Raw genomic sequence first — 13,227 nt, forward strand, 5'->3', positions numbered from 1 at the left:
AATATAATACAGTAACATAAAATAATAAATTAGCCTTCTAAGAACATGGAGTCAGATTCCTCATTCACTTTGTCCTGGGGACCCTGAAAATACCAGACTTGGGGGCAGCCCTGGCTGGGCTCTGGTGCTGCCCAAGGTGGATCCATGGAGGAGATCCTTTGCATAAATCCCTGATTTATTCTCTAATTCTGCCCAGTCTCTGTCCCAGCTCAGCCTCCCCAAGGCATCAACCCAAGGATGGGATGGGTCAGAGGCTCAGGGAGAAGCCAGCAGGAGTTTGGGTGAGTGTGGAGGCCACACCTGAAGCATCCAGCAAAGGGACAGCCTGGAGCAAAGAAAGCTTAAAACTTAAAAATATGTGCCAAAATCACCTATTCTATGATTCTGTAAAAAAAAAATCAGGTACAAAATGAGGCAGATAAATCTAAAAATTAATGTTTTCAACCCAAAGTCTCCTTTAAAACAAACACAACTACTCAGGGCTGCTCTGAAGGAACAAGTCAGCTCTGCTTAAGAGAAACTCTAATTTGGCCCCAACTTCTTTGGTCCAAAGGGATGGTCAGGCTCCCAGCAATTAATGAGCCATTCTCTGAATTGCAGAAATAAGCTGAGGCTCAGCAAATTTGTGGTGGAAACGATTTCAGATTCATTAAAGTGCACTGGGCTCTGTTGTGCCACGCCAGCACATCTCTGCAGTGCAGTCTCCCAGGCAGCCTCGCTGGCCTCCCCTGAAAACCCAAATTAAGCAGGTGCAGAAATGCCAGCATCATCAGCATCTTCCCGAGGTGCTGGGCCTGGGCTTATTTTGACACAGCCAGGCTGTTTAGCAAGGCAAAAAACCCTGCAAATACAAATCAATTACAGCCCTACAAAATCAATTTTTCCCCTACAATGGAAAAGCCATTGCTTTTTTTTTTTTTTTTCTGTTCCTTAATGCCACATTAGCACAACATCCCCAAAATCCCCAAACATGGCACTGTGAAGCTTAAAAAGGACCAACAACCCCTGCAACCACATTTTCACTAGGCAGCTCTTTCAATATCATGCGTAGCCTTTCCAAGCAGACACCCAAAAAACTCCAAAAGTTTCAGTTCTCTGCTCACAAAAGTATTTTAAATACTCTCCACACCCTCAGGAAATTTTCCCTTTCCAATATCTCAGCCAAGACTACACTGGAAAAGGAAAGACTTTTGGAAAGACTTTTTCAGGAATTCATGGACACTGGATGACAGGGAAGGTGGAGGTGTGGAAGAGCCCCCTGTGTGTTCCTCAAAAAGAAAAAAAAAAATCCAAATTTACTGAGTTCCCCCTAAATTTAACTGTGTTGCCCTGCCCTGGATGTATTTGCTCACTGTGCTGCTCCTGTTTGCCAGCATCTACTCCTTGAGCAGACACTGAGTTACAATTTTGAGGGGGCTGTAGCTTGGAAATGTCAAAGGGATTCACATTCCTTCTACAGCACCTTTCAAAATAAAGCCAAAAGCCCTGAGGATCATGAATGCAGCACAAAATTATGCATCCAAAAGAACAATTCCCTGCCAGATCACACAATAATCCTACACAGGCCATGAGGAAATATCACAGGAGGCTGTTTTTAGACCATCAATTAATCTGTGAACCCTCAACTTGATCTTTAAGGAAATGGGTAATTTTATAGCTCACAGCAAAACGAAATGGAAAAGGGAGGAATGTTTAAGCAAACCTTCCATGTGAACTCCTGGCCTTAAAAAAGCAGTCCCAGGAAATGCCAAGGCTGGCACCTCCCAGGGGGCTGAGCAGCACACCCAATAAAGACTCCTGGAAAGGCAGGGCACATTTTGGTGACCCTGGGGATAAATCTCATCAAATCTCAGTCTCCTCTGCACCTGCAGAATCCCTTCAGTCCCTGTTTGATGTTGGGATTTTCATCCAAGGGACTTTGCAGCCGTTGCCAAAGGGTGTTTGGGTGGACTGAGAGCACCCAGAATTGTTCTGCTGCTGCTGGAGCACAGAGCACATTGCAGGCTGTCAGTGCAGAAATTCAGATTAACAGCTGGCTGGCCCCCAGAAAACACAGCTAGGAGATAAAGCAAAGGGAGCAGAGGCAAAACAGCAGATATGAGGCACGAGTAACAAAGAACATTGCTCAAACTCGGTCTCTGAAGAATATTAAACCAAAGAACATTATGCTGAAAGAATCATTGCTAAGGAAAGCGGGGTTTGGGAATAGCAGGATCAAATTCTAACCTGCTTTAAACAACCTGCAACCTCAGAGAATTCAAGGAATCACACAGGTTGCCATTAAGGGAAGGCTGACTGTACAAATTCCTGCAAATCACATCCTCTGATCTGCATAAACCCAGATGCACTCAGGTGCCTGTTGCACAAAGATCAGAAAAATCACTGAAGGGGCTGGGAAGGAACCTTAAAGATAATCCACTTCCAACCCCCTCATCCTTCCTAAAGACTAAGATTTGAAAATGGCAAATTAATAATTAACAGAAGGAGAGTCACAGCTCTGCCCCAGGCAAAGCATTAACGAGGTGCTGGTGTGACAGCCCAGTCCTGAAGCACACGTGATGGAATTCTCTCCCCTTCAATCCCACTCCCCACTAAAAAGCTGGATCAGGATGCTCTGATTTTGCTTGCAGTGTGATGTTTTCCAGGCCTCTTTGAAGAACCAAAACCTCACCATGCACTGGAAGCTATTTTCACAGTAAATTTTACAAATGTGCCATCCTCTGGAATTCTTGGGGTTTTTTTTCCCCACTGTTCCTCTGAGTGTGACAACAAAAGTGAAGATTTCCTGAGAAATACTTTCAAATCTCTACTTTCTAAATGCCCAAGCAGTCCTGGTGAGCAGTGAAGAACTGCAAGGCAGGCAGGGCACTGAAAAATCAGTATGGGCTTGGCAGAGATGAACCCTCACAAATCCACACTTCAAAATTGGTCCCACTAAAAAGAAAGTATCCTGTGGGAGAGCTGCAGTCCCCTGGCAATGCAGGATCTGATTCTGATTTGGTTCTATTTTTTTGTAATTGTTGTAGGCTTTTATGTGTTGATATTGAATGGTTGGAAAGGTTTATAAAATATACTTTATTAAAGTTTTTTATGTTTGTGTATTAATAAATGAAAATTAATTGTTTTATGTTGGAGAGTCATGTTTTGTATTTTGAACATTAGTTAATAAATTGTTTAATGTGAGAGAAATGGTATGAGATTGTTTAGTTAATAACTCAGTTGATTTAACTGTTTGAAGGTTGTTTTTGAAGAAGTCTGAGATAGAATGAAGGTTGTTGTAATTTATTTTTTTTAATTTTAAGTTTAAAAGTCATTATTACAGTTAGGTTTATATTGATTGATTAACTTTTTTTTTATGTTTATGTTTTTTATTATTTTTATGTAACAGGAAGGAACCAGCATCACTTTTCCTGAGAGACCACAAAGTTTTGGGAACATTCTCCACCACAGCTCTCACACCCACAGAAATCTCTGGGAACATCTTCATTTTTCCCACCTTAGCACCACGATGGGCTCTGAGGGAAAGTCACCCTCGTGAATTAAAGCAAATCATCAGGAGAGGAACAATTCAGAGGCACCATCATTTATCACTCTGGCAGAAGAAGGGGCTGGAAAATTCAGTTTTTCTGCGAGGGCACCACCCTGATTAAGCAGCTCCCAATCACTGTAATAAAGTGAGATCATCCCTTTCTCGTGTCCCAGATAATTCTGTGCTGTTCCAGTGTCCTTTGGCAGTAAAACCAGACAGATTCTGGATATTACACTTAAGGGACAGCCCTGATTTATTTATTTACTGACCTGCTGGGAGCTGTAACTAATTTGGATTATTCTCCCTGTCACGGGGCAGCAAATTCCAACTGTTTAAGCCCAGGAGAGACAATTAATGACACAATTAACCTCTGTGCAATTGGAGTGCATCAGACAAGAGTTTTCATCTCAGGTGTTGCACAGGGCCACGGGTCAGCCCTTGGAAAAGGCAGCACCCAGCCCATCCATCCATCCAACCTCCTGCTCCAAGCCTTTTCCAAAGGAGCTTCAACACAGGAGAATTGGCCAGAAAAACAGCTCTACTGTCTATTAATAAAAGGAAAAAAATTACACCAAATGTTATTTTTCTTGGAGGTTTACCTCTCTTTAAAATCATGTTATTATAATACAAAATTAGATCTGGGATTTTCCAAAGAATCCAAAGTAATTAGTTGTCCAATTCCCACTAGATTGCCAAGGGAGTTAGATCCTAAATGCCTTTGGCTCTTTTGGAAAACCTCATCCATCACAGAAATTCATGGGGTGGCTCACCAGAAAGTGCAGAAAAGCAAAGTCTGAGTTAACACATTGAGAATTATTTTTATAGCACTTTCCAGAGCCCCTCAGTCAATGCTGCACTGGGGATAGTGGGCACCATCACCACATTTTCCACTGGAAAATAACATTTCACCCACAGGAGCCATGGCAAGAAGTGATGAGGGACATTCCAGGGCTCTGGAACACTAAAAATAAAGGGCAAAGCTCCTCTCAATAAAAGCACTGGGCTCACAGACTGGAGGACACAGGGATTTTTTTTCCTTGTCTCCTGGTGCTGCTCTTTAATATTTTGGGTTTTTTTCCCAAGCCAATGCAAAGCAGAGGGAGTGCAGCTTTTCTGACTGGAAAATATGGATTAACAATGCACCAGTGTTGTTTTTTATTCCAACTGCAGCTCCCAGCTTCACCCAGGGCACACCCACAGCCACAAATGAAGTAAATGAAGACCCCAAAGAGCTTCCCAAGGCATTTAATTACATTCAGGATGTCAGGTATGTTCTGACTCTCTTTTCTTTTTTGTACTATTGCATTTGTATTTTTATTTTCCCTAGTAAAGAACTGTTATTCCTATTCCCATATCTTTGCCTGAGAGCCCCTTAATTTCAAAATTATAATAATTGAGAGAGAAGGGGTTTATATTTTCCATTTCAGGGGAGGCTCCTGCCTTCCTCAGCAGACACCTGGCTTTCCAAACCAAGACACAGCATGAATTTTGTCATTTCCCTCAAATGACACAGGCTTGAGGCTCTGCAGCCCCTCTCAGCCCTGGGAACACCCGTGAATCATCAGCCACTTGCTGCTGGCTTGTACAGACACATTCACATGAGTTATTTGGAAGCATCAACTACATCCTTTGGAAGCTGAGTGGCTAAAAGTTGGTACAGCAAATATGGCTGAAGCCAAAAAAATGAATTTAAAGTAATGAAGAAAGAGTTTCGAGGCTGATTATGTGTTTAAATATTTTCTCAGTGCCCTCAAGAACCACAGTCCCACTCAAGTCTTTATTTTCTATTCTTTATTATCAATGTTTCATCTACTGAAACCCAATGATCTATTGCTCAAAATCCACTGAGAGATGTATGCAAAATTCCTGAATAAAACCACCTCAAAAGGCAGCTGGGCAGCACAACCATTAAAAAAAGTACCAAATAAAATCTAAAACCCTGCAGATACAGGATGGATGGGGCTTGGAGCACCCTGGTCTAGGGGAAGGTGTCCCTGCCCATGGCACAGGGTTGGGATGAGAAGATCTGGAAGGTCCTTTCCAAGCCAAACCATTCCATGATTCTGGAAGAATTTTGCTTGATGCAATTCTGTAGCAGAGATTTCCTATAAGGAAAGAAGCAGCAAGGGCTGGAAAACCTCAGGAAAAAACAAGATGCTACCCTGAGGTTTTGCAAACATCACACATGGTAAGCACAACAAGAACAGCACAGGAGCAGAAAAGGCTTTTAAGCAAAACAATTTCCAAACATTTTCCTTGGAGATGAGCTCCTCTCTCCCATCAGCAGGAATTTGCCTGCATGGATCCCTCAGCTCTGCTGTCACAGCAGGAATCCTGCAGGGAGGACACGAGGAGTTTTTGGCCTTTTTCCTCTCACAGTGGTTTGAGGGAGCTGGGAAGGGAACTGATACTTCAGGTTTGAGCTTTTCTATTTTATATTTATATTTTTCAGATTCTGTGCTGCTTTGGGGTGTGGGTCTGGGCTCACATTATGGGATGGGGAGCTCTGTGCACAGAGCAGGGAGACAAAACAATTCCTGCTGAGCTGGGCACCAAGGACAAATGATCCCAATGCCAGCCCAGGAGCACAAACCCCGTGGGCTGCAGAGAGAAAAACAAGGATGGGACTGCAGGGGCTGCACTGGGCTTGGACACTGAACTGCAATGTGCACATGGAGCAGAGCTGAGCCCAGGGAGAGACCCCGGCAGCGCTCGTGCATTTTGGGACCATTTGGGGTCATCTTGGGTGCATTTTGGGACCATTTGGGTTCATCTTGGGTTCATTTTGGGACCTCTTGGGTTCATCTTGGGTTCAAGTTGGGACCATTTGGGTTCATCTTGGGTTCATTTTGGGACCTCTTGGGCTCATCTTGGGTTCAAGTTGGGACCATTTGGGGTCATCTTGGGGGCAGCCCTGGCTGGGCTCTGCTACTGCCCGAGGTGCATCCATGGAGGAGATCCTTTCCATCAATCCCTGCTTCATTCTGGAGCTCTGCCCAGCCTCTGCTCTAGCTCAGCATTCTCAAGGCACCAGAACAAGTCACTGCCTTTAAAGACACTCACACAGGGACAGAGTATGAGCTCAGCACATGAAAAGAGAGGTTTATAGTCCCTATAAAACATGCCCACAAATGCTGATGAACTCCTTGTAGCACCTCCTAATTCCAGCTTACAACAGTGAACTACAACAGATACTGACAGAAAACTGCAATGTGCACATTGCAGTTCATTGTCCAATCCCAAAAAATCCACATCAGAGCTGACAAAACTGTTCAAAAAAGGTTAAAATAAAAGATAGGGTGCAAATCTGCAGCAGAATTTTCATTTCTTCCAGATCACCCCAGTGTTTATCAGCTCCAAGAAGGTGAAGGCTAACAAACCCTGTACAGGCTGGGAATTTTGCATCCTTCATTTCCAAAACTCACGTTCCTGTTGGAATCACAGAGTCACATCAGGTGTGATGGTCACTTCACACCCCTCCTAGTCCTTGTCAGAGAATCTTCCACCTTGAGAAAGAAATCTTCCAAGTGGCATCACTGGGAAAAAAAAAAAAGCTGGAAAAAACTCTGAGTTCTCAAGTTGTATCAATTAAAAAGAATTTACTGATGGCCCAGGGTTCACAAGGCACAGGTTTTGTGCCAACTGCCAAACATCAAAGTAGGGAATGTGTCATTCCCTATCCTGCATTCCCAACCTTTTCCTCTCAGCCTAACACCCAGCAGAGCTGACTTTGACTTTCACAACTCCACCAAACAGCTTTTTGAAATTATTTCTCTCTCCAAGAATTTGGGCACCTTTTTCAGCACCTTCAGCAGAGTTGAAGTTGCTTTTAACTCACATGGATTGAGTTACATGAATATTTAGGCATAAACTCCAAAACCCATTTAAAACTATAATAAAACTAAATGTGATGAACAATTAAAACGAAAATCCACCTAAAATGAAGTTCAGAGCAGCTTGGTGCTCTACAGCATGAAACAAAGATGAAGAATTTTTTTCCTTGCCCATAAACCTGCAAATATTTCATTAAAGGAGTTACTATTTTTTTAAAATCTCCCCAAAGCCCTTTGACCTCCTCTGCAATGAGCTGCACAAGTGACTGTGCATTGTTCAAACAAATAATTTTTATTCTGGACCTGATTCCTTTGAACTTCAGCATAAATGTTGGTGTTTATGAAATGCATTGAATCAACAGCTCCAGGATAAAAAGTGTCCAAACAAAAGTTGTTAATGAAGGAATATGGGAAAAAATTCTGCTAACAGAATATAAAATCAAATATGGCACAGCTTGGTCAACAAGAGCCATCCCTGGGAAAGAAAAGAATCCAATGTCTGCAGCCAGCTCAGCCCTGGAGCTCGCCCAGGTACCTGTAACCACATAACTCAGTTAGTTTTGAACACAGCTCAGCCAGGATCATCCAGTCAAAGAGAAAACATCAATCTGGGGCATTTCTACTTCATATTCTTTGTTTTTAAAAGGCCGGGATGTCTTTTCCTGTGCCTTTCCAGTGATTCCATGAAATCTCTCTGCACTTCCTGACACGTTTTTTCACCTTTACCAAGGTCATTTCCATCACCCCAAATTCCAAGGACATCTTAAGAGCTTAAAAAAATTACCAATTTATTTGCCGTTTGAAATTACAAAAATATTCAAATTTTTAGGTAAATTGGAGCAAATCTATAAAACATTTCAATAGGGGGGTGGGCCAGGACATTACAAACATTGTTGGCAAGGTGAAAATTTAAAGAAATACCTTCCTGCAAAATCAGCTGGTCCTTTCTTACATCCAGAAAGATGAAACTCTTCCTGGGCCATAAACTTCCCCAGAAATTCTCATGTTCTTAGCACCACATATTTGCAGAAAACTCTGTAACACCCTGCTGGATTTATTCCTGCATGTGCTGAGCTCATGTTAAATAACAGGGGGGAGGGAAAAGTATCAAGTGACCTACTCTAATTATTTAAATTCCGTTTTTAAATATCAGCATCCTGAGGAGTGGAATTCTCCCTCCTCACTGTCTCCTGCTAGAGACTGAGTGAAGCTGTGTTTGTTTTTTAAAGCTGCAGACAAATCCCTTTTTTGACCAACGTTCTCTCAAGGAGATGAGCATTAATGAGCCAAACCAGTCAGGAGCCCAAGGGCAGCAGTTCCACTCACTTCAGAGCATTTAAAAAGAACCACAAAGATTGTCAGGCCCATTATTTGGAGGATGACCACAAAGCCATTAAATACCTGTGGAGCCACTTTGTGAAAAAAACTGCTCTGGGTTGAGAACATCACCTGGTGAACTTCCCAAAGGCAGCAGCAATTTCAGATATTGCTCTGGCATTCCAGCCAGGATTTATGGCACATTAACAGCTCTCATGCAAAGAGCTGATTTGACTTTCTGAGTACCAAATGTGTCACAAACAGCTTTTAAATGCAAAGGTTCAGACCTGTGCTGAGCCACCCAGCAAAAACCACTTGGGTTTTCCATGAGCAGCTCCACGGAGCTGATAGAAAAACCCTTCCCTTGCCAGGAAAAAACCTTTTCCCTTCCCTTTTCCACAGTGCCTTCCCTCCCTCGCCTGCTCCTGTGCCAGCCCTGCCACAGCTCAGGGACCTGAGCGAGCAGAAGAAGCAGCCAGCAGCAAACCTTGGCCAAATCAGCTCCTTGAAATGAGATTCCTGACAGGAGAATCCTGCCAGAGCAAGGAGAACGTCCTGGGCTGGGGAGAAGGAAGCAGCGGGGTGGCACCACAGCTGGCAGAGGTTGGGATGGAGCTGAAACCTCTGCACACCTTTCCCACTGAGTAACTGAGGCTGCTGTGATGCCTCAGGTTTTAGCTTTTCTATTTTTCACATTCTGTGCTGCTTTAGTGTGTGGGTCTGGGCTTCACATTATGGGATGGTGAACTCTGTGCACAGAGCAGGGAGACAAAACAATTCCTGCTCCAGCTGGGGATCAAGGACAAATTGTCACATTTTCTGAAAAATCCCTTTGCCAGGATTTCTTCTCCTGGGAAGCTGACAAGCTTCAGAAAAAAAGGAAAACAATTTTATCTCATTTGCTTCTCCTGTGTTTTGCTGCATTGGAATGTGGTTGGAGATTGTTTATCCAACAAGTGAATTGTTTTAAGTTAATGACCAATCACGGTCAGGCTGTGTCTGGACTCTGGAAGGAGTCACAAGTTTTCATTATCATTCTTGCTAGCCTTTTGTCTGTATCCTTTCTCTATTCTTTAGTATAATTTTAATATAGTATTCTTTAATATAATATAATATCATAAAATAATAAATTAGTCTTCTAATTTATTATGGAGTTTAACATGGAGTCAGATTCATCATTTCCTCCTTCATCCTGGGGACCCAGCAAACACCACAACAAATGATCCCAATGCCAGCCCAGGAGCACAAACCCCGTGGGCTGCAGAGAGAAAAACAAGGATGGGAGTGCAGGGGCTGCACTGGGGTTGGACACTGAACTGCAATGTGCACATGGAGCAGAGCTGAGCCCAGGGTAGGCCAGCCTTGATAAGCTGATCTGCTCAGACATTCCCCTGCTCACCTGGGTGCCCAAGGGGACCAGGATTTTTTGCCATTAATTCCCTTAAAAACCAGACAGGGACTCAGGTTCCTGCAGGAGAGCCCTAAAATTCATCTCCAAGTGCTCTCCCAGGACTCCTGGCCAAGTGTGACCCAGCAAATGCAATTTAAATGCAGCTTTTCTGCAAGATCACTGCCCAGCACCAGGCCCAGATGTGAGGCACAAAACGCTCCCATTTCCCTGCTCCTTCCCTGAAATGCCATTCCCTTGGATAAGGAAGGAGATGAGGATGGTGGAGCATCCTGAAGAGAGGTTTCTCAAGGCTCAGTGTCTGCTATCCCCAGCTCTGCAGCAGCACAACAGGAGTGTGTGGGCAGAGAGGAGGCTTCAGTTCCTCCCTCCCCAGTTTCCTTATGGTTTCAGCAATGTTTGGGCTGCTAAGTGACACCAATTTTGGAAAACATGGGAAAGCATTAGACAGAAAAACCCCCAAAAAAAGGAACATATTAGTTGTCAGTCTAATATGTTCTCCTCAGCAGACAGCCCACCAGAGAACCTGCTAAAGATTTATGTCCCAGAGAAAATACGTGTCATTTTCCCTCTCTTCTGTGGGAGGGAGAAAAATATAGACCCCAAAAAACTGAGAATCATCAACTACAAATGTATCACTAAGAAAGGGGAGAAGATCTCTTGCTTGGAGGCAAATGGCTCCAGCCTGATCCTGCATCCATGAGGCTGTTCAGGAGGATGTTCCACCCACTCCTGCACTGAAGACCTCAATTAGCTCCACACAAAATGCCAAAATTTAAACTCTAAACAAATTTCCCCCCCTTCTCCCATTGATGGAACAACATGACCAAGGGCTACACTTGGTGTGAGACAAGGAAATAACTTCAAATGGTGTTTTCCTGAACAAGGCTGCTCTAATATTTTGACAAACTGCTTTTGTTTGTTTGTTTGTTTTCTAGCACTCGCCTACCCACTGGAAAAGGTCACTCTGTCTTCTGTGTTACTCCTCCATTCTCAAAGAAGGTCAAAAATATTTCATATCTGCATGGTTTGTACCTCAGCACTGCTCAACACTGAGTGTCTCACACTACACCAGAGCCTGGTGCAGTTATTAGGGAGCTTTCAGAAATCCAGCTCCAAAAACGAGCTGCAGAAAACAACTCCTCCCCCACAAGCCCCAATTTGCAGCCCACCACGAGTTCCTGTTATTTGGTGAAGATAACCCTGCTGTAACATGAATTTGCCTGGGTTTCACACGCAGAGATGCACAATGCACACGTACAGAACATTTTCCCTGGAAATTCCACTCGTGTGAGATTGTTCTGCTGTGCTAAATTCCATTCACTGGGGCTTGAAGGAATTGCATTGCTTCCCTGAGCCACTTCCTCCAAGTTTTCAGCCTCCCCCAACAGCTTTAAACATTTTTAAAACTGAGTTTTCTGCTCCCTCTGCTGCAAATATAAGATCTCCCCTCCAAAAATTATCCTTACACAGAAAAGCAGGTTAGAGATAATTTAGGCTTTGGGATCAAAGGTTTTTTTACACTCTAAGGTAAAAATATTTTAAGCCACTCCAGTGAAACTAAGGTACAAACACCAACAAGATTTTGAACAAAGAAATGCAGCATTTCCTCCCTTTCATGCCAGTCAATCAATGCTCATCTCTTACCTTAAACCAGCAAGTTATGGATCTTAAAGTGCTGCTTTTATGCATTGTAAAAGCTCTTTTGGAAGCTTTTCTGACTCCCCCTGACACCCAAGAACAATGAAACCTTTCCTAGGGGGCTGGTTTTGTTTTTCTTGGCACACTTTTCCCAGAGATCTTGGTCAGACATTTTCTGCCCAGCACAGGAAAGACTTTCAGTGCTCACACCTCCACAGGCTTTGAGTTCTAGCAATGCTGTTCAGGAACAGCCAAGAGAAATCACTCCAAATTTCACCACACACCAGGGCTGAGCCCATCCCAAACTCCCACAGAGGATGGGAATATCCAGCCCTGCTGCACTGAAGGAACAGTCAAAACCTTACTCCAAGGTTTTGTCTTTCTGGAGCAAAATCTGCAGAACTCCAAGCTCAAAGTTTTTCTGGGCCTCATGGATCACAGGAAGATGGCTGCAGATTCCCCATCCCAAATCCATTCGACAGATCCATTAAATTTAATTCTTCTTGTTTACTCTTCTCTTATTTATTCCCACTTCAGCTGTGTGACATTTTCTGTTGTTCAGAAAACCCCTCCTGAACCTCTGGCTGGACGTTTCCAAGCAAATTTTTGCAAGAACAGTATCTCAAGCAGTGCCAAGGGAAATTCAGGCTGGAGAGCAGGAAAAAGCTTTTCCAGCAGGGGATAAAGCTCTGGGATGGCTGCCCGGGGAGGGGGTGCAGTCACCATCCCTGGGGGTGTTTGACCAGCCTGGATGTGGCACTGGGGGCCAGGCTCTGCCTGAGCTGTTGGGCTCCATGGGCTGCAAGGTCTCTCCCAACCTGGTAACTCTGTAAATTCTGTGAAAGGAGCTGCAAGTTTGTGGCATAGGGAAAAGTGATGGAGATTCCTTTGATAATAATTCCTCTAGAAAGACAATTATGTGGATAAGGAGTCAGTGAAAGGGATTGAAGGCTCACACCTTGCATTTATCATGTGCAAGTATTTAAAGTCATTGGGATATTTGGGTAAGGAAAAGAAAATCCTGCATCACTGCACAGTCAAACAATCCTGCAGAGCAGCAGCTACAAACCAGCCCAAAACTGAAAAAGTGAGTTAGGGCAGGAGGCAGAGAGCATTTTCCATCACCAGCCCAGAGCTGGAATGACCAACATAAATCCTTCCCCCTCCTGTAAATAATGCCAGGCTCACTTCTTTGACCTCCTCTATCACACAGCAGGTGAAGTTCCACATCTGTGCACTATGCATAAAGGTAATCTCCAAATAAATAAATAAAAACATACCAGACATGTGTTTAGTACAACACAAAACACACATCACAGCAAGAATGAGAGAACAGACATGTGACAGATGAGAGCTCTGCTGCCTGAGAGAGCCTCAGATCCCTGGGTGAGAGGCACAGCACCTGAACAAAGCCTAAGCAAGGCACAGCTTTAGTCTCTTGCAGTTAAGAGGAAGAATCAAATAAGAATTTGCTGCAAACACGCCGGCAGCAAGTGTCT

General features: G+C 43.7%; 1 protein-coding gene across 1 annotated transcript in view; it reads right to left on the minus strand.

The window, feature by feature from the left end:
- The window catches only part of EXOC4 (exocyst complex component 4), a 316,410-nt gene that overhangs the window by 247,220 nt on the left and 55,963 nt on the right, over positions 1–13,227 (minus strand). The gene's annotated exons all lie outside the window — the stretch shown is intronic.

Source organism: Passer montanus, unplaced genomic scaffold (genome assembly GCF_014805655.1).
Source record: "Passer montanus isolate IOZ18808 unplaced genomic scaffold, ASM1480565v1 scaffold135, whole genome shotgun sequence".
In the NCBI taxonomy this organism is placed as follows: domain Eukaryota; kingdom Metazoa; phylum Chordata; class Aves; order Passeriformes; family Passeridae; genus Passer; species Passer montanus.